This window comes from Scyliorhinus canicula, chromosome 10, assembly GCF_902713615.1.
Source record: "Scyliorhinus canicula chromosome 10, sScyCan1.1, whole genome shotgun sequence".
Lineage (NCBI taxonomy): Eukaryota > Metazoa > Chordata > Chondrichthyes > Carcharhiniformes > Scyliorhinidae > Scyliorhinus > Scyliorhinus canicula.
The window spans coordinates 133,874,374-133,897,234 of record NC_052155.1 but is presented as its reverse complement, the minus strand read 5'-3'; the positions used below and the strand labels follow the sequence as shown (position 1 = coordinate 133,897,234).

Sequence of the window (22,861 nt, the reverse complement as noted above, 5' to 3'; positions counted from 1 at the left end):
GGAGAACGCGCAGACTCCGCACAGACAGTGACCCAAGCCGGGAATCGAACCTGGGTCCCTGGCGCTATGTATCAACAGTGCTAACCACTGTGCTACCGTGCTGCCCATTCGCTTGCTCCCCTACATACCCGGCTGAAAAAAACACCAGGAGTGGGTGTGGGTAGTGCCATAGGAGGAGGCGATTGCTCGGGTAAAGAGACAATTGGTGTCAGCCGGCCTGCTGATGCAGTATGATCCCGCTAAACCACTGATGGTCACATGTGATGCCTCCTCGTATGGGTTTAGTGCCATGTTGTCAGTGTCTCGGGGATCAGTTTTGTGCCCACAATTGTTTACAATTTAGATAGATGCTTTGGAGTTGGGGACCAAGTTCGCAGATGACACTAACTTGAGTGATGGAGTTGGGGCAGCACAGTGATGCAATGGTTAGCACTGCTGCCTACGGTGCTGAGGACCCGGGTTCAATCCTGGCCCGGTGACTGGATGTGTGGAGTTTGGACATTTTCCCCGTGTCTGCATGGGTTTCACCCCCACAACCCAAAGATCTGCAGGTTAGGTGGATTGGCAACACTAAATTGTCCCTTAATTGTAAAAAAAAATAATTGGGTACTCTAAATTTATTTCAAAAAAGATGAGTGGTATAGTAAAGTGTGTAGAGGACACTGAAAGTCTGTAGAGGAATATAGATAGTTAAAGTGAGAAGACAAGAGTCTGTGCAGAGGGACCTGGGTGTCCTTGTGCATGAATCGTAAAAAGTTGGTTTGCAGGTGCAGCAGGTATTTAAGAAGGCAAATGGAATTTTGTCATTCATTGCTAGAGGGATGGAATTTAAAAATAGGGAAATGATGTTGCAGTTGCATAGGGTGCTGGTGAGGCCACACCTGGAGTACTGTGTACAGTTTTGGTCTCCTTACTTGAGAAAGGATGTACTGGAGGGGGTGTAGAGGAGATTCACTAGGTTGATTCGGAGTTGAGAGGATTGGCTTATGAGGAGAGACTGAGTAGAGTGGGACTATACTCATTGCAATTTAGAAGAATAAGGGGGGGATCTGATAGAAACACGTAAAATTATGACAGGAATATTTAAGGTAGAAGCAGGGAGGGTGTTTCCACTGGCAGGTGAAACTAGAACTAGGGAGCATAGCCTGAAAATAAGTGGGAGCAGATTTAGGATTGAGTTGAGGAGGAACACCTTCACTCAAAGGATTGTGAGTCTGTGGAATTCCCTGCCTAGTGAAGCAATTGAGGCTACCTCATTGAATGTTTTTAAGACAAAGAATTTTGAACAGTAAAGGAATTAAGGGTTCTGGTGAGCAGGGGGGCAAGTGGAGCCGAATCCACAAAAAGATCAGCCATGATCTTATTGAATGGCAGAGCAGGCTTGAGGGGCCAAATGGCCTACTCCTGATCCAAACTCTTATTTTCCTATGTTATGTCAGACCACATGGACAACGGGAAGGAGCGGCCAATCGCATATGCATCCAGGACAGTGGCTGTGGCAGAGCGCAACTATGTGCAATTTGAAAAAGAAGGCATAGCCGTGGTATTCATGGTCAAAATGTTCCACTAATGCATGTAAAGAAATTGTTTTATTATATTTACGTTCGAGCATGTAGAGGCACGTAGCGAATGCCGACGAGTTGAGTAGACGCCCACAAGACATGCCCACATGAATGTGATCGCCACCTTGAAAATTATGGATACTTTGCTGATCACGGCAGCCCATATCTGCAAATGGACACAGAAAGACCCCCTTTTGTCGAAAGTCCGCCACATCGTGTTATACAGAGTTCACCACCAGAAGTTGCTGAGGGATATGCCTTTCGGCCAAGGTACTGGAGTTCAGCATCGAAGGCAGCATCCTCCTGTGGGAAACTCCAGTCACAGTCTCTCTCAGGGCCAAGACCCCATACTGTGAGATCTGCTTAACAGGCATCCAGATGTTTCAAAGAAAAACTGCTTGCCTGGAGTTACATCTGGTGGCCAAGCCGAGTTGGGGAAACAGAGTGACTGGCTCAACAGTATGGTGTCTGCAAATAGCAGCAGAAGCTCCCACCCACTGCACCTCCTCACACTGGAGGCTGGCCTTGGGTGCTCTACCATGCTGACTGTGCCAGCTTTTACCCGGGATCCATGTTTCTGATCATTGTCGATGCTCATTTAAAACAGCTTGAGGTCCACAAGATGTTGTCCACTACATCAAGGGCATGATCAAGAAGCTTCTGTTCTCATTTAATACCAATGGCATTCCAGAGGTGCTGGTCATGGATAGAAGCATGCCCTTTACCAGCGAAGTGTTTGGGGGTTTTATGAAGACCAACGGAGTGCGACACGTCCGCACGGAACCATCCATCCTCAAACGGACTGGCTGTAAGGGCGGTGCAAATTTTAAAGCGGTGTTTGCAAAAGCAGACTTTGGGGTCCATGGAAACACGACTGGACAAATTTCTGTTTTGTAACTGCACCACCTCACATGCCGCAACCAGCGTAACACCTGCAGAAACTTTGATGAGCAGGTGGCTCCGGTTCAGCCTCAGCCTTGTGTTCCCAGGTGGGAAAGTGCGGTGCAATCAGAAAAACAGGAGCGTCACCCAGACATGCGTGCACAGACCAAGCGGTTCAGAACCGGGAAAATAAGAGGGTATAGCCATTGAAATGTAACTAAATTTTTAAAGAAAGGAAATAAAGGGTGTATCATGTTTTTCACAACCACCTGATGTCTCAAAATGCTTTAAAGTCATTGAAAAGCTTTTGAAGTGTAATTATGCTTGTAATATGGGAAAGAGGTGGCCAATTTGCTCACCGTAAACTCCCAGAAACATAATTGTAATAATAACCAGATAATCTCTGGTTTTCTTGGAGATGTTTATTTCAGGATAAATATTGGCATGGAAACTAGGGATAGCTGCTCTGCTCTTCATCAAAATAGTGCCATTGGCTATTTTACATCCACCTGAACAGGCAGGTAAGGCCTCAGTTTAAAGTTTCATCTCCAAGACGGCACCTCCAACTGTGAAACACTCACTCAGTACTGCATTGGAATGTCAGCCTGAATTGAGTGCATATTAATCTTAATTATTAGCAAGCAATCTCTCTGGCACTGAAAATTAACTTATGCAATTGTGGAGTCTCTTTGTTTCTTATCTATAGATTTTTAAAAACTTTAACTTTTTATCATTTTGTCTCTCTCTTCTCGTCTTTCCTTCCATTATGTTTTCTGTACATGATTCATCATTGAATTAATTATTCCAATTTTTTTTTTTTTTAATTTAGAGTACCCAATTTATTTTTTCCAATTAAGGGGCAATTTAGTGTGGCCAATCCACCTAGCCTGCACATCTTTGGGTTGTGGGGATGAAACCCACGCAAACACGGGGAGAATGTGCAAACTCCACACGGACAGTGACCCAGAGCCGGGATCGAACCTGGGACCTCGGCGCCGTGAGGCTGCAGGGCTAACCCACTGCGCCACCGTGCTGCCTAATTATTCCAATTTAAACTCCCTGGTTCTGACTCTTTAGCTCTAATCCAAGGAGGTGAGGGAGGGAGTACCTAGTCGTGAGGGGGCTCTAATCCAAGGAGGTGAGGGAGGGAGTACCTAGTCGTGAGGGGCAAGGAGGAGAGAAAATGGTGGTTATGGTGGTCAGGTGGATCCAAATGTAAGATGGTGAGTGAAGGTGACCCTTTGCAGGACTGGGCAGACAGATCGTTGGAGAGCTGGAGTTTGCTAGCAAACGTGTTGGGTCTGCAGAAAACACTTCTACTCCTACTAATAAGAGTTGTAAAAGCGCTAACTTTGTGGATTCAGGCCTTCTCTCTTTCGTTCACCTACCTGCTCTCTGATTTGCCTCGGAAATCTGGGTGACTGTAAAATACACAATTACAATGAAGACATGCAGTATGATTAAAATATTTAAATGAGCAACCCACCTCTTTAGAATGCCTGCCCAGAAGGAAAAGACAGTTTGAACCAGTATTCATATTTCCCAGTTTTTATTGGTGTTCCATTTCAGTATACAAGACCAGTTGGGACCAGTGTTCTTATTTCCCAGTTTTTACTGTTTGGTTTTCCTTCGGGCCCCTTGTCCCACCTTCAATAAGATTGGAAGTGGACAGGTTTGAAGCTGGTTGGGTTCCTGATTTGGATGGTTACCTTAATACACTCTCATCCAAAACATTTTTTTAGAGTTAAATGTACCCCATGCTGTAATATTTCAATATCTGATTGGGTAAGGAGAGATACAGTTGTTCTTTGCACACAGATCTGGGATGCCCCGGAACAGGCACTGTGCTGAAATGGATTTCTAGTCACTGCAAATTCCAGTACAAAAGCCAACAAAAAGCTTGTGCGGCTGCTGTAACTGGAATGAACGGCTGGCAACATCCATTTGCCACTGATCGCGCAATCTGGTTTCTGACTTCGCTCCCCATCCTATCAAAATGGTGTTTGCTCTTCACTATTATTAAAGAATAATGTGAAGTGATACACCAACTATGTCATGTTGATTCAAACAATGGTGTGATTGGGCTATTAGTCACAAGCTGCATTGTACATCTCTGCTGGAGGAAAAAGATTGTTTCCATAATTACGAGCATGGCTGCAGTTAGTGTATTATTCTCAAACTCGTAGTATTCGGAATAAAGTAAATGAGTTGATGGCGCAAATCATCGTGAATGACTATGATTTAGTGGTCATTACTGAAATGTGGTTAAAGGATGGTCACGACTGGGAGTTAAATATCCGAGGGTATCAAACTATTCGGAAGGACAGAGTGGATGGTAAGGGAGGTGGTGTAGCTCTGTTATTTAAGGATGACATCCGGGCAATAGTTAGGGATGATATCAGTGCTATGGAGGATAAGGTTGAATCCATTTGAGTGGAAATCAGGAATAGTAAGGCGAAAAAGTCACTGAGAGGAGTAGTCTATCGGCCACCAAATAGTAACGTTATGGTGGGGCAGGCAATAATCAAAGAGATAACTGATGCATGTAGAAATGGTACAGCAGTTATCATGGGGGATTTTAATCTACATGTCGATTGGTTTAACCAGGTCGGTCAAGGCAACCTTGAGGAGGAGTTTATAGAATGTATCCGCGATAGTTTCCTAGAACAGTATGTAATGGAACCTACGAGGGAACAAGCGGTCCTAGATCTTGTCCTGTGTAATGAGACAGGATTGATTAATGATCTCATAGTTAGGGATCCTCTCGGAAGGAGCGATCACAATATGGTGGAATTTAAAATACAGATGGAGGGTGAGAAGGTAAAATCAAATACTAGTGTTTTGTGTTTAAACAAAGGAGATTACAATGGGATGAGAGAAGAACTAGCTAAGGTAGACTGGGAGCAAAGACTTTATGGTGGAACAGTTGAGGAACAGTGGAGAACCTTTCAAGCGATTTTTATCAGTGCTCAGCAAAGGTTTATACCCACAAAAAGGAAGGACGGTAGAAAGAGGGAAAATCGACTGTGGATATCTAAGGAAATAAGGGAGAGTATCAAATTGAAGGAAAGAGCATACAAAGTGGCAAAGATTGGTGGGAGACTAGAGGACTGGTAAATATTTAAGGGGCAACAAAAAGCTACTAAAAAAGCTATAAAGAAGAGTAAGATAGAGTATGAGAGTAAACTTGCTCAGAATATAAAAACAGACAGTAAAGGTTTTTACAAATATATAAACCAAAAAAGAGTGGCCAAGGTAAATATTGGTCCTTTAGAGGATGAGAAGGGAGTTTTAATAATGGAAGATGAGGAAATGGCTGAGGAACTGAACAGGTTTTTTGGGTCGGTCTTCACAGTGGAAGACACAAATAACATGCCAGTGACTGATAGAAATGAGGTTATGTCAGGTGATGACCTTGAGAGGATTGTTATCACTAAGGAGGTAGTGATGGGCAAGCTAATGGGGCTAAAGGTAGACAAGTCTCCTGGCCCTGATGGAATGCATCCCAGAGTGCTAAAAGAGATGGCTAGGGAAATTGCAGATGCACTAGTGATGATTTACCAAAATTCACTAGACTCTGAGGTGGTCCTGGTGGATTGGAAATTAGCAAATGTGACACCACTGTTTAAAAAAGGAGGTAGGCAGAGAGCAGGAAATTATAGGCCAGTGAGCTTAACGTCGGTAGTAGGGAAGATGCTGGAATCTATCATCAAGGAAGAAATAGCGAGGCATCTGGATAGAAAGTGTCCCATTGGGCAGACGCAGCATGGGTTCATAAAGGGCAGGTCGTGCCTAACTAATTTAGTGGAATTTTTGAGGACATTACCAGTGCAGTGGATAACGGGGAGCCAATGGATGTGGTATATCTGGATTTCCAGATAGCTTTTGACAAGGTGCCACACAAAAGGCTGCTGCATAAGATAAAGATGCATGGCATTAAGGGAAAAGTAGTAGCATGGATAGAGGATTGGTTAATTAATAGAAAGCAAAGAGTGGGGATTAATGGGTGCTTCTCTGGTTGACGATCAGTAGCTAGTGGTGTCCCTCAGGGATCCGTGTTGGGCCCACAATTGTTCACAATTTACATAGATGATTTGGAGTTGGGGACCAAGGGCAATGTGTCCAAGTTTACAGATGACACTAAGATGAGTGGTAAAGCGAAAAGTGCAGAGGATACTGGAATTCTGCAGAGGGATTTAGATAGGTTAAGTGAATGGGCTAGGGTCTGGCAAATGGAATACAATGTTGACAAATGTGAGGTTATCCATTTTGGTAGGACTAACTGCAAACGGGATTATTATTTAAACAATAAAATATTAAAGCATGCTGCTATGCAGAGAGACCTGGTTGTGCTAGTGCATGAGTCACAGAAAGTTGGTTTACAGGTGCAACATGTGATTAAGAAGGCAAATGGAATTTTGTCCTTCATTGCTAGAGGGATGGAGTTTAAGACTAGGGAGGTTATGCTGCAATTGTATAAGGTGTTAGTGAGGCCACACCTGGAGTATTGTGTTCAGTTTTGGTCTCCTTACTTGAGAAAGGACGTACTGGCGCTGGAGGGTGTGCAGAGGAGATTCACTAGGTTAATCCCAGAGCTGAAGGGGTTGGATTATGAGGAGAGGTTGAGTAGACTGGGACTGTACTCGTTGGAATTTAGAAGGATGAGGGGGGATCTTATAGAAACATTTAAAATTATGAAGGGAATAGATAGGATAGATGCGGGCAGGTTGTTTCCACTGGCGGGTGACAGCAGAACTAGGGGGCATAGCCTCAAAATAAGGGAAAGTAGATTTAGGACTGAGTTTAGGAGGAACTTCTTCACCCAAAGGGTTGTGAATCTATGGAATTCCTTGCCCAGTGAAGCAGTTGAGGCTCCTTCATTACATGTTTTTAAGGTAAAGATAGATAGTTTTTTGAAGAATAAAGGGATTAAGGGTTATGGTGTTCGGGCCGGAAAGTGGAGCTGAGTCCACAAAAGATCAGCCATGATCTCATTGAATGACGGAGCAGGCCCGAGGGGCCAGATGGCCTGCTCCTGCTCCTCGTTCTTATGTTCTTAAGCTAATGTTGAGTTAAAATGGCTTCATCCAAGCTCAGGCATTGGCTTCACAATGCCTGGTGTTGAATTTTGCAGAATTAGCATGTGCGCCTGTTGACATGATTATATCTCTGAGCGATTTCCATGCCTGTTATTTGATGGAAGAGAGAGTACACAAGTAACAAGGGTTACTGGCAGAATTCATTCGGCGGTAAATCTACTGAGAGAATGCAACAAAATTGACTTGCGTGAAAAATGTTACCAAAATGATATTGTTCAGTTTATACTGCAAAGGAATCCCCTCCTAGTTTATTCTTCGTTAACTGGAATTATCTGCTCTCACTTCATCTTGATGGTGACATATTTATATTTATGACTGGAAAATTAATCAACTGAAAACAAATGAAGGTGTGGGTTCCCAGGTGTGGCTGCATCTGTCAAACAAAGAAAATCAACCTTTTGAGTTGTCCTTTTACTTTTTTTTATCAATTATATTCAGTTAGGATTTCCTCTATTTCGTGACTCATTGGAAATCTGGTCCTGAAAAGATGACAGAAGCAAAGTGTTTGAATATTATTAAGTAAGAGATGGATAGATTCTTGGTAAGCAAGAGGGTGATAGATTATCAGGGGTAGGGGAAATGCAGATGTGAGGTTACTGTCAGTTCAGCCATGATCTTATTAAATCACAGAACAGGCTTGAGGGGCTGAATGGTCAACTCCTGCTCTTTGTTCCTTGGTTTGTTTGTCTATTGACGTGAGGCTATTTATATGAGGGTTTGATGGTGGAGCAAGGCTGGGGCTGGTGAGGCGGGTGTTGAGGGGAGGAAAATACTGCAGGCAGCTGAATTAATTGTGAATGAATGTACTTTTCACTGACGTAACTACCAAAAGAAAGAGGGCCAAACACGGGCAGAATCATCAAGTGACTTAAAGAAAGGTTTAGAATGAAAAGTTTCTGATGAAGGCTGGAAGAAATCCAAGATGGTAAAACCACTTTCCGAAGCTCCTCTTGAATATGAATACATTGTAAATCTCATCCGAGCTCCAATCGGACAAGCCAGTTTTAGTATGAATACAAGTTATTGCATTTAGCTTTTGTGAGATATTCCAGTCACTAATGTTGTTTGTACTGCTTTGTTGTTGCTAATAATCTTGGGTACTGGAAGAATTTTGTGGAACCTGATTGAAGTGCAACTTGAAGTGATTACATACGGACTGCCTGCTTAGCGAGTGGGCAGGAATGTCTGCCTCTGCTGTGAGTGCTCTCAAGAAGCAGGATTTGAATATTCCTGCTTTTGAGTAAGCACTGAGAGAGAAACCCACTTCCCCATCAAAAATTTTCAGTGAACCTTATAATGTTATTGAAACAAGACTGGAGTGGTTCTGCATTGACCGACTGTACCCCACAGCAAGAATGTCAAGTTCCAAATTAGTTGAAGACGCTCACAATTCGTTCTATTCACTGAGAAACCATTGCCACTTCCAGCTGCAGACAACAGGGAAAGCCGTTTCCAAAATAAAATATTATCCTTTCACCTTGACCTGTCTGCTCTGCTCTCACAGCCATAATTTATAGTGATGTCAAAAAGGAAAAATTACTTTGGGAACCAAAATAATTTACATACCACTGTTTTCAAATATGCTGAATAAGAATGTTAATACTTGAGAGCAACAGGATAGTATTTTGCCAGTTTAGCTCAATAAAATGTGCCAATGATGGGAATAAAACTTTGTGAGAATGTTGTTGGATATTGTTCATATTCTTTATGATCATAACCGTAATGCATTAGCCCTCCTTGAATCCAACCCCGTTCTTATTTGGTTTTTTTCTATTATCAGGTTCAATGGGACTGTCCATTTACAATTTAACCTCTGGTTCTGCAAGTTTTATTCACAGATCTACAATAGCTTCTCTTCTGAAGGATTACCCCCAGAGTACCTAAAGATCTATCTTTGGGGTCGATTCTCCAGCTCACCTATATGCTGCCCTATTGGTGGCATCACTTGGTTCAGCTCCCATATGTTTTCGAGTGACACTCAATTCCACTTCACCATAATCTCTCTTGCTCCCATGGCCATCAGTGCTGTCAGAAGACCTGTTCTTCAAGAATTCATGATGAGTCATAAATTCTTCCAGTTGAATGCCACGAAGGGCAAAGTCTTGGAGAGAATAAACACAGGCTCGGTGATCGCTTTACGGAACACTGTCGGTCCATCTGCAAATAGGGTCCAGATCTTTCTGTCGCTCACCATTTCAACTTGCTGATCTGCTCTCATTCCACATGTCATGTCCGCCCTTGGCCAGCTGCAGTGTTCCAGTGAAGCCCAGTGCAAACTGAAGGGACAGCACCCCTTCTTCCGGTTAGGGACGTTACAGCCTTCCGGACTTAACACTAACTTCCAACAGTGAGCTCTCTCCTCCACCTTCACCACATTAAAAAAAAAAAAAAATTCTATCAATTTGTTTTCATTTCTTCCATAGATCTGTTTTCTCCCCTCACCATTGTCTCCCCTCCCCACCCCACCCTACCAGGGCCATCTCTTTCCTGTCCCAAGTTGTTCTGTGACGCACTGCTTATCCCTTCTGCACCACTTATCAGCACCCTTCTTAGTCATTATAACTGCCATTTACATTCCCTTTGTCTTTCTGTCTATGATATCTTTGTCAATCTGCACCTATCGTTAGCCCTCTATCCAGCCCACACACAACAGTATAAATCTCACCCAATCTTCAATTCTCTCCAGCTTTGACAAACAGTCATCCAGACTCAAAACGTTAGCTCCCTTCTCTCTCCACAGATGCTGTCAGACCTGCTGAGATTGTCCTGCATTTTCTGATTTTGTTTCAATTTCCAGTATCCACAGTAATTTGTTTTTATCTCCGGCTAAATCTATTATTTTCTCTTCTCACCATAAATTGGTCTCCTCAAAATCATTCTAATCTCTAGGCTGACCACTCGCTTAGGTTCGACCAGACCATACAGAAATTTATACTTTGCAAGAATCAGCATGGTAGCACAGTGGTTAGCACTGTTGCTTCACAGCACCAGGGTCCCGGGTTCAATTCTCGGCTTGGGTCATTGATTGTGCGGAGTCTGCATGTTCTTCCTACGTCTGTGGATTTCCTTCAGGGTGCTCCGGTTTCCTCCCACAAGACCCGAAAGATGACCTTGTCAGGCGAATTGGACACTCTGAATTCTCTCTGTGTACCTGCACAGGCGCCGTAATGTGGTGACTAGGGGATTTTCAAAGTAACTTCATAGTAGTGTTAAAATAAGCCGACTTGTGACAATAATAAAGATTATTATAGATTATTAATAGCATGAACAGCCATAATTTATCCATCACTAAGACCAACTTTTTTCACAACAGTATAGGCCTCTGTCACAGCTTCAACCCCTCCATAGCTAAAAGACTTGTCACCTAACTTTGTGACTGTTCTAAAGTGCTGCTTCCTGGCCCATTATCTTCCATACTTCATAAAGTCTGAATTGTTCAACACCTATGAACAGCCATAATTTATCCATCACTAAAACCAACTTTTTTCACAACAGTATAGGCCTCTGTCACAGCTTCAACCCCTCCATAGCTAAAAGACTTGTCACCTAACTTTGTGACTGTTCTAAAGTGCTGCTTCCTGGCCCATTATCTTCCATACTTCATAAAGTCTGAATTGTTCAACACCTAGTTACCATGGTCCAGTCACAGACTAATTCCAGTCTTTTATCTCCCATGCCATTCAGTTCTCTGACTCCAGCTATTTCTGCATCCAGGCACTCCCACCTCCCTTTTATCATCTAGATTGGGAGGGGCTGCAGTTTCAGTTATCATCATCCTGCTCTGGTTGATGCCTTGGTTTATCTATCATTCTCATAAAATTTTGAACCCCTCCTTCTCCTCTGTTTCTGCCACCTCATTCCATTTCTTATCCCTCAGTTCATTAAAAAAAAAAAAATTCTGGCATTTTCCCAAGAGTTGGTAAGTGAAAACCCCGGAGAAAATGATTTTAAAAAGTCTTGGCCTCTTCTTCCAGGGCTTCTAGTGACAATACAGCACAAGGTTGGCAGAGTCCTGAGGAAATTGGCCTCTCTCATTGTGCGATTATCTTTTTCATGCAGGTTAGAACCTTTTGTCCTCAAGCTGCTGTTAACATAGATCACTTTGAAATCCATTCCCTTTGATATTTCATTATCTCAATAATTTCAACTCTAAGTTTATTTTTCTCTGTGATTGCATCCTATTAACTATAATCTTTCTTAATAACACTGACTGGGATTCTCCATTTTGAGACTGTGGTCTGGATTCTCTGATTTTGCCAGATCCCGGCCTTGCAGATAGTGCCTCTCCCGGAAACCCTCCTCGCCACCCCTAGACCACCGTCCACCAGCCCCCAAGCACCTGCTGAAGCCCATCCTGCTAGCGGAATGGCTCCTCTCCCCCCACCGACTGTGGCGGTGCTGAACACGGTCCGCAGCCACCACATGAGACCCCGAAAATTGAGGATTTCGACTGACGCTGTCGGGAAGTCGACCGACCGATGGGGTCATTGGGGGAGGGCCTCAAGTCATGCCCTGAGGGAATCCCGCTATCGGGCTGCACTTTTGAGCAGGCGGCCCGATAGTGAACTCCTGCAGTTGGTCACCGCCCCCCCCCCCCACCCCCTACACCACAAATCAGCCCCCCTCACCCCACATTGCAGTCCGTTATTTTGTGTCTCCCCTTCCCCCAAGTATGGGGTGACCAGACCCACCACTTCCCCCAGGGACTGCTTAAATAGAGAGAATCCCCCACAAAGCTCCTAAATATGAACACCCCCAGGGACCCTCTAAATAGGGAGACCACCCATAGGGACCCCTAACTAAAGGGACCCCCATAGCAACTCCCTAACTAAAGGGACTCCCACAGGGACCCCCTAACTAAAGAAACGCTCCCCCCAAGAGATGGCCCAACTAAAGGGAACCCCCACAGACCCCTTCAAAATGGAGACTACTTGCGAGCTTCCAGACAGGGCAATGAAAAAAATTACATTTGTAATATTCACACTCACCTGGAAGCACTATGTGTCCAATCCGGAAAGAGAACAGGGGTGACCTGTGTTTAAACCCTTGTGATCCTTTAGCTGCAAGCCATTAATTCATTTCTCCAACTCTAATGCTACAACCACCATGTTTACAAACATTAACTGTCATGATATGCAGACGCACCCATATTGATATACAGGCAGGCACAGACAAGCAGCTAATGGACACAGAGAACAGGACACTCAGGGGTGGGATCTGACTATAAAAGACATGAGGCATTGACACTCCGCCTCTTTCCACTGATGAACATCTAGAGAGTCAGTCAAGGGTGTTGTTACAGTCTCACACCTCCACTACGTGTTTAAGAGCTTGTCTGGTTCAGTCAGACAGAGTAACCACACTTAAATTAGCAGAGAGTCGAACTCACAGAGAACTGCCATCTGTGCTATTAGTTCAATAAACCTGATTGAACTAACTTCAAGGTCTGGAGTATCTTTTTGATCTAAGCTGCATCCAGTTGCAGCCAGTGTTATACCAGTGTACCTAACACAACATTAACCAGATCGGATGAGCAGTTTGATAATTTTGATACAGTGGAATAGTTGAGAGAAGTGGTGATGAGATAGAACTAGGTGTTGTCAGTGTACATGCGAATACCAATGCTGTTGTTTAGATGATGTTGCCAAGGAACAGCAAGTATTTCAGAAATAGATGAGAGCCGATGATTGATTTTGAGGATCCTTCAGGATTAGAGGTGTAGGAAATGTTATGGGTTTCGATCTTGGGTGACTGTCAGTGTGAAATTTGTACATCCTGCCTGTGTCTGCGTGGGTCTCCTCCGGGTGCTCCGTTTTCCTCCCACAGTTCAAATATGTGCAGGTTAAGTGGGTAGGCCAAGCTAAATTTCCCCTGAATGTCCAAAGGTTAGGTGGGATTAAGGGGATGGGGCGGGGAAGTGGGTCTGGATAGGATACTCTTTCAGATAGTCGGTGCAGACTCGATAGGCTGAATGGCCTCCTTCTGCACTTGTTGGGATTCTACGAGTGGGAAAGTTAGCCATTGCAAGTGATGCTCTGGCTACAATCAGATAGATAAGAATGGAATCAGGCGAGTGCAGTCCCACACAGCAAGATGGGAGTGGAGAGCATTGGAAGGGAATTGTGTGGTCAACAGTGTCAAATATTCTGTTATCAGGAATAATTGTGCCTCATGTAAATGAACAAGTGATCAAAAACCAAATGAGGCCATGACTATCTCAATTGAGTGATAATCTGAAAAATGCCTTCTGTGGGTCAGTCTTGCTCTGAATGTTTTATTCATTGTCACTTTTTGTTTAATTTAGTCTGGAATTTATGTCATTGATTCATGCCCACCCTGAAAGGGATTGAGGTTGCACATCTGAAACATTTAAGGCTACATAACAACACAAAAAAGTGTGTTGCATCTTCCTGTTGTCTCAGAGGTGAAACAGAATCATTGTTTACCCAATCTGTATTAAACATGTTTCTTGCAGTAATTCCATATTTGATACCAAATGGATAACAATCATAGAATCCTACAGTGCAGAAGGAGGCTATTCGGCCCATTGAATCTGCACCGACCTTTCGAAGAACCACCCTACTGAGGCCCAATCCACTGCCCTATTCCTGCAACCCACCCTCAGCAGAAGTTTTGTATGCCGTATATTGCAAAAGTCTTTCACAGCTTGTCAACCGTGGCTGACACAGTCATTGAACGCATGAATTGGACATCCAACCATTTTGAGTGGGTGTCCACAACAATTAAAAATATCGTTCCCATAAAAGGGCCCTCAAAATTGACATGGAGCCTCATCCACTCTCAAGGGTGTAGGTCAGCTGCAGGTGGAAGTATCTGCTGGCAATGTTCACAATGGCTGACTACACTCTATTACTTAGTGCCTCCCCCGGAGCCAGGGGTAGACAATCACTCTGCACCCCCCCCCCCCCCCCCCCCTAAAGAACCCCGTCTTCCCAGGTAATTTTATCACTTCATCCCCAGGCTGCAAGTAAGGCCTGACTTGCTCTGACTTATCAAAATGCCAGCCAGTGAGAACCATTCTTTTTATCTTTGATTAAACCAGGGCCCTATCAGTCCACACCTTGATATGTGCCGATGAAATGGGCAGAAAATACAGAGCCAGGACAAACTCCCGTGGAATGGGAGGCTCGGATACCATCTGTGAACGTTGGCTTAAAGATTCGTCAGTTGAGATCTACGTACCTGGACTGTCTTGGAAAGTGTAACAATATGCAGCCAACAATTATGCCCATCTTTTTTCTGGCCGATGTAAAGCCCAAGTAACGGCTTATGGTCCGAGATGATGATGAAGTGGCGGCCATAAACATATTGGTAGAATTTCTTGATGGCATACATGACTGCCAAACTCTCTTCATCTAGCTGTGAATACTTCTTTTCAGTACCCAATCAAGGTTCTCGAAGCAAAGGGGACAGGCCTCTTTACTCCATATTCCATCTTATGGGAATGTGTAGTTCAGTAGTAAGTCCAAGGAGGCAGATGTTCCTTCACCAGAATTCCTTTTATTAACAAAACCAACAACAGTACAACCATGTGCATTCAGCTTGCTATGTACACTGGGAGTGCAGAGGGTCTGACACCCCCTGTTATATACAAAGAAAAGGTTCTTGATTGGGCCATTAATCAGTGAACTCTTATTCCAATTGGCCAATCTGAAAGCCTGGTCCATTTCATTACAAGTTCCTAAGTCATCGCCTTCTAGGTTTGTCTGGGTTAAAGTGGACAAGTAAGGTCAACAATTGTAGGGTATGTTTCATTTGGTCAGAAGATTTTCTTCTGGAATCTTCCCACTTTCATCATTCATGCTTCTTCAACAGTAAGTGCAGAGATGCCAAAATTGTCGACAAGTTGAGTAAAAAGCGACCATACCGATAGTTGAAAAGTTGACCATCCCTAAAAAGGGCTGAAACTCAGTCACATCCCGTGGTGTTAGCATCCCTTTTACCTTGTTCTCGAGTGGATGTACACCTTTTGCATCGACTTTAATACCTAAATATGTGGTCTCATCGGCCTGAAATGTGCACTTTTCCCTTTTCAGGCTTATACCAGCTTCTTTTAATCTTTGAGAACTTCCTGCAAGTTGGCACAATGCTGTTTTGGTGATGTCCCTATTACTAAGACATGATCCAGATACATGACAACTTTTGGGACCCTTGTAAAGGCTCTCCGTCATGCACTGAAATATAGCGCAGGCAGATGAAATGCTGAAGGGCAACTTTGTATATTGGAATAAGTCTTTGTGCGTGTTTATGGCAACAATGTTCCTTGATTTTTCCTCCAACTCAAACTGCTGGTACGCATGACTTGGATCCAATTTAGTGTACTTGAGGCCGGCTCTATTCTAGGAACAGGATATCTATCTACATTAACGTCCTGTTCAGTCATCTTGTGATCACCACAGATCAATCCTGTAAGTTCTGGCTTTAACATTGGAATCATTGGTGCTGCCCATTCTGAGAACTGTATTGGAGTAATTACCCCAAGTCTTCCAGGCACTTCAGCTCCATTTTAACTTTTTTGGGTTGCATCAAGCTCTATGTAGATTTTGACCTTCACTCCTTTTACGTGCCCAGCTCGCTCTGAAACGCTTCCTGGTAATTACACAGAAGTTTCTGGAAAACTCAATCCATCGTGCTGAATATCTCTGGCCAATTTAGCCTGGTTTTCCTCAGCCAATCTTGTCCCTTGCGGATTTTTTTCTGTCCTTGTATTGTTCCTGGGTATCGGCTGACCTTGCCCTTGTCCTTCATGCCACCTAAGAGTCAGGCAAGAAAGAATCCAACCATCTCCCCATGACATTCAATGGCTTTACCATCATTGAATCGGCTACCATTAATTTCCTGGAGGTTACCATTGATCAGAAGCCGAGCTGAACAATATAAATACTGTGGTTACAAGAGCACGTGAGAGGCTGGGAATTCTGTGGCAAGTAACTTGCCTCCTGATTCCACAAAGCCTGTCTGCAATCTACAAGGTAAAATTCAGGAGTGGGATAGAATGCTCTTCACTTGCCTGGATGAGTGCGGTTTGAACAACACTCAAGAAACCTGACACCATCCTGGATAAAGCAGCACATCATTGTAAACAATCAGTTCCTCCACCACCAATGCACAGTGGCAGCAGTGTGACTAATCTACAAGATGCAATGCAGCAACTTATCCAGGCTCCTTCGACAGTGCCTTCCAAACCCGCGGCCTCTACTACCTAGAAGGACAAGAGCAGCAGATGCATGGGAGCACCTCACCAGCAAGTTTCTCACCAAGCAACACCACAGCATGCATTGTATTTACTATAGCTCTTCCTTCACTGTCACTGGTTCAAAATCCTGGAAATGAAAATCGCTTATTGTCACAAGTAGGCTTCAAATGAAGTTACTGTGAAAAGCCCCTAGTTGTAACATTCCGGCACCTGTTCGGGGAGGCTGGTACGGGAATTGAACCCGTGCTGCTGGCCTTGGACTGCTTTACAAGTCAGCTATTCAGCCCACTGTGCTAAACCAGCCTCTTATTCTCCCTTACAGCACTCTGGGTGTAACTGCACCACATGGGCTGCAGTGGTTTTAGAAGGCAGCTCACCACAACCTTCTTGAGGGCAATTAGGGATGGGCAGTAAATGTTGGTCTATCCAGCGATGCCTACATCCCTTGAACTAATGGAAAAAAAAGTCACGATAACCAGAAAGTGTGCTGAACCATTCACATCAGTCTGATAGCTGCAACAGCCGAGCAGGTTCATATTCTAATTCTTAAACGATTGCGGTAAAATTCTTAACATTCATCTGCACAGGCATAGCTGTTGATAAAATTTGATACAATTATTGCAGAGAATGTTGATCACTCCGTGGGGTGGAATTCTCCGCTCCCCTCCGGGCTGAGAGAATCGCGGGAGGGCCTCCCGGCATTTTTTCCGGCGCCCCCGCGATTCTTCCCCCCCCCCCCCCCTCGGAAAAATCGGCGCTCGCCGTTTTTTACGGTGAGCGGCGATTCTTCGAGCCCGATGGGCCGAGCGGCCGGCCCTCCACACCCGTTTCAACACAGCAGCAGCCACACCTGGTCGCTGCATTCATGAAACGGGCGCCTGATGCCCGTTTGGGGCATCTAGGGGCCCGATTTAGACGGGAACACAGCGACTGTGCTCCGGAGGGGACAGTCCCGCGACCGGTGCCCACCAATCGTCGGGCCAGCGTCCAAAACGGACGCGCACTTTCCCCTCCACCGCCCGGCAAGATCAAGCTGCCACGTCTTGCAGGGCGGCGGTGGAGAAAGACGGCACCACGCATGCGCGGGTTCGTGCCGTCTGCGCGGTGATGTCTTCCACGCATGCGCGGGTTGGAACCGGCAACCCCACATGCGCGGATGACATCATGAAAAGCGCCATTCGCGCGTCATTTCTGGCGGCCGATGTCGCGGACGGGAACGACGGGGGCCTGCTCCTAGCCCCCCGGGTGGGGGTTAATTAGGTGCGGGGAGCGGGCCCCGAGGCAGACGTGAACCACGGCCGAGTTCATGACGGCCTCCGCGATTTCTGGCCTTAGCGGAGAATACTGCCCGTGGTCTTTGTGGATTCTGTAGACACACCAAGTGTAAAAAATCTGAAAAAGTAGTCCTGAAATTGGAAATGAGAAACATTTTTTGTAGACTATGAAGGAACCCACACTGAGTTGTTAAAAGGAAATACGGTTTTATTACTATAACGATTATTTACAAAACATAAAAGGTCTCAGCTGGGTCTCTCTTGTCGGTACCCAAACTAGCCAACTGTATGCAGAAGGTGGTTAAGGTTTCCCTGCCCCCTTTAATGGGGGAGCTCATATTCGGGGAGTTTAATCATTGCCAACTCGTAGGCTCCATGCGGATTATGACAACACTTTAAAACACTTTTCACTCTTTATAAGTCCCAATTTCACACTGAGGTCAAGAGAATTGTATTGCTTTCCTTCACAGTAATAAAGCACAGAGGAGGATTTGGGCATCTTTCCCAATCAGCTCCCTGTACAAAGACTTTGCCTGGTCAGCAACCAGGACCTTTAAATGAGTGCTTTCATGCTGACAAATTTCATCTATTTTTCTTGCCTTTCAAAGTATTAAATTCAATTTATGGTGAAATGCATTTCCTACCCAATTTACATAATTTGCCGATTAGTTTTATTGCCACTCTTTTTATTATAAGTTTCAGAAAATTACTTTGTCCCAATTATTGTGAGGTACAACAATTTTTTTGCATCTACAACAAATAAATTGAAGACATGGATTGTCTCAAAGTTAACTTGTTGGAAAATAAATATTTTCATTTGCGTGCTGCTGACACAGTGCTGCTATTTTACATACATTCATTATACAGTCATAATAGATAGAACTAAACTCCTCTTTCACTCATAGTGGCTGAGCTGGAACAACTTTTTCAATATTGGGTGAAACATTGGTCTGGTTCTGCTCATGACATTAAGACAGAATTTTGTCAATCCCCTTTTTATTATAACCTAATGAATCATTTGCATAACTGCAGTTTTCTTGTGTCTGACACTACAGGTAGGGTTTACAAATAGAATATTTAATAAAACAGTTTGTTGGAACACTTTAAAATGTCATTGTGAAATAGAGAGATCTCGTGGCTCAGTGGGTAGCATCTTTGCCTCTGGACATACTCCAGGATATGATGGCCCTGGAAGGTGCATTCATAATGTAGCGAAACAGGTTGATTATCAACCTGTAACTCCTTCCAGTATGCCTATCGCAGGCAGTATGAGTGGAAGAGAGTCCTGGTTAGCTATGTTTGTTGTGGAGTGGCACCCCACAGGCATTAGCATCTGGCTTCAGGTGAGCGAACAGTTCCAAGAAAAGCAATCTGCAGAAAACAGATTATGTTTTATCAGATTGCGCATCTCTGGATGTGGGAAGTCGTCTAAGTCTGACATTATAAAAGAAAGGCACTTTCTTTGCCCCCTTCGAGTAGCAAATTGCCATGTGTCCTTGACCAATTATCTGCATCTTTTGCAGCCCATATGCAGTTAGAGGGTATACAGCACAGAAACAGGCCATTCGTCCAAACTAGTCCATGCCTAGGCTTAAGCTCAACTTGATCCTCTTCTCATTTTTCCTCATCTAAATCTGTCATCAATCCTATATTCTCTTTGCCCTCAAATAAAGTTCCTCTTACATGCATCTATGCTATTCACTGCAATCATTCCCTGTGATAATGAGGTCCACTTGATCACCATACTTTTGAATCAAGATTTTTCTTATGAATTCCCGATTGGATTTCTTGTGTCAATTTTCTATACCTCTAGTTCCGTTCTAGTTCCTCACATGAGAAAATATTCCCTTTGTATCTGATCTATCAAATCTTAAAATCACCCCTCCGCCATCTTTTTTTAAGAGAAAGGGGACCCAGCCTGTCAATCGTTTCCGAACATATGAACATACAAATTAGGACCAAGAGTAAGCCACTTGGCCCCTTGAGCCTTCTCTGCCATTCAATAAGATGATGGCTGATCCAATTGTAAGCTCAATGCCACAATACTGCCTATCCAGATGGACAATTTTACATTTTCCCATATTATACTCCATTTGCCAGAATTTTGTCTACTTGATGACCCTTTGATCCTCCCTTTGTCATCTTCACAATTGTAAAATATAAAAAGTTGAGGCTCAAGAAGCAGCACAGTGGCATTGTCATTGGACTAGTAATCCAGAGACCCAGGGTACTTCTATGGGGACCCGGGTTTGAATCACTCCATCGTAAATGAATTTAAGTGAACATGAAATCAATAAAAATCTGGAATTACAAGTGTCATGATGACTGTGAAACCATTGTTGTAAAAACCCATCTGGTTCACTAATGTGTTTTCGGGGAGGAGATCTGCAGTCCTTGCCTGGTCAGGCCTCCATGTGACTCCAGATCCACAACAGTGCGGTTGACTCTTATCTGTCGGTCAGTTTGAGGGCAAGTAGGGATGGGCCTCACCAGTAATGCCCATATCCAATGAAAGAATAAATTACCAACCAGAAAAAGAACTATTTGTGACAACTCTGTTTCCTGTTAGCTAGTCAATATTCGAGCCATACCAATATGTTACGCCTTCTACCATGAGTTTCTATTTTTTGCAATATCGTTTGATATGGCCTTCTAGAAATCCAAGTACAGTACATCCACTGGTATGCCTTTATCCACAGCACATGTGATTCCTTCAAAGAATGCCAATAAATTGGTTAAAAATGGGGCACAATCAATTGTGGTAGCGGGCAAGAATTGCTGGGTGCTTCCCGACGGCCAAACCGGCAAGACCGCCACTGGTATCAAATGCCAATTAGGGCTTCATATCGGAAATGAGTGTCCCGTCAGCTGATTCATGCAGATTGTGCCTGGCAGCTCTCTCCTAACAAGTGGGTACTGACAGATCTCGCAGAGCAAACTTCAGGCAGCACGCAGCCATGCCTCCATGCAGACCAGCTCCACAATTCCGAGATGCTGACCTGGCCAGTCTGGACACAGTGGAGTGCAGATGGATACCGCTTCCCCGAGGGGGTTGGAGGGTCAGCCACAGGCAGCCAGTGCCACCTAGGAGGCAGTGGCAGTCAGCGCACGGAGTGTCACCAGGGGGACCACCATCCAATGCTGCAAGAAGCTTGATGACATCTACCAGGCCACAGGTGAGTGGGCATCAGCCCCCTGGCACTGGTCCTGCCTGCCACACCACTACCCCCCACATCCCTGTGGTTGGCACCTCGATCCCCCAGCACAATTGTCTATGCTTGTGCCCCAACACACCTTGGCACCCACCATTATCCAGCCCCTGGCTCTCCAGAAGACGCCCGTCAGGGGCATCAAACAGGAACACCACATGCAGGTGATAGTTGCACTGTCAGCAGACAGATAGAAGGCATACTATGACAAAGATTGAGGAGCACCAGAGCTCAGCTCACAACGGGTTATCAACACCCTCATGCCTTGTATATTGACCCCGCTGACAGTGCCGACACAGGCCCAGCTCCCTGGAATGTATAAGCCTCCTGGTTGCTGTAGAGTAAAGGAGACGAGCTCTGCTTCTCCACAAAACACCTTTATTTCTTTGATCCAACATTACACACAAATCTCCACCAACAAATATTGCCACCTGTAACCCCTTTATTTATTAGTGACTTATGTTGGACAATTGACAACAAATCAGCATTCAATTGGAAAGTCTGTTAACCCATTCCTAACATGGAGTGATGTTACATACCTGGGAGGGTGAAACGGGGAGATTGTGTGGGGATGGGGAGGAAATGCACAGGTGGGGGAAAGGTTGGGGGGCTGAGGGAGAGGTGGATTCAGTAGGGGGAGAGATGATGGACGAAGCCACATCCTCTGAGAAGCGTGTGAGAATGTACCTCCCTGGTCCAATGGGCATGCCAGACCCTTGCCACTGTCTGACCTCCATCCTCCAGCTGCTCCTGCGGGTCCTCCCCAGGCTCGTCCATCAGCTCCTTCTGGTCATGCACCTCCTCGTCCTCCTCAGACGAGGCCACATGTTACTCTTACTCCACCTCCAACACTTCGCTCTGTTTCTGTGTCAGGTTGTGGAGGGCACAGCAGACCACCACAAAGCGGACAACCCTCCAAGGGGTGTACTGCAGTGCACCACCACAGTGGTCGAGGCATCAGAACTGCATTTTCAGCAGTCCAATGCACTGCTCAATGACAGCCTGGGTGGCCATATGGACCTCCTTGTAGCAGGACTCCGCATTGGTGTCTGGCCTCTGTACTGGCTTTGTTAGCCAGGACTGAGAAAGTACCCGTAATCCCCAAAGAGCCAACCAGTCATTCCGGGGTGTGCATTGAAAATGCAGAGAGTTTCCAACTGCCCCAGGATGTCGCTGTCATGCACGCTCCCTGAGAAGGGTGCACACACTTGCATGACCTTGGGGTTGTGGTCACAAATAAGTTGAATGTGAAGGGAGTGGATCCCCTTCCTGCTAATGAAGGGCGCCCCTAGACTGCTGGACCACGCAAGTGACATGCGAGCCATCTCTTACCCCCTGGACTTGGGCGTCCTGGCAATGGCAGCGAATCTTGCTGCCCAGGCATCTTGATGGGCCTGGTACTGGCCAAAGTTCATACAGTTAGCTGCCTGGGCAAACAGGGCATCTGTGGCTTCACGGATGCATCTGTGGACTGTTGGTTGGGATATTCCGCAAATGTCCCTACATGAGCCCGGGAATGAACCCGAGTCGTAAAGGTTCAGGACTGCAGTGATCTTGATGGTCACTGCCTCCGCAGTGCATACTGTTCGATATCTCCGCAAACTATTCCAAACTGGGA

The 22,861-nt window shown here is 44.9% G+C and overlaps 1 protein-coding gene across 1 annotated transcript in view; it reads left to right on the top strand.

Annotated features, from left to right (window-relative positions):
- csmd3b (CUB and Sushi multiple domains 3b) overlaps positions 1–22,861 on the top strand; it is a 2,394,280-nt gene that overhangs the window by 376,785 nt on the left and 1,994,634 nt on the right. The gene's annotated exons all lie outside the window — the stretch shown is intronic.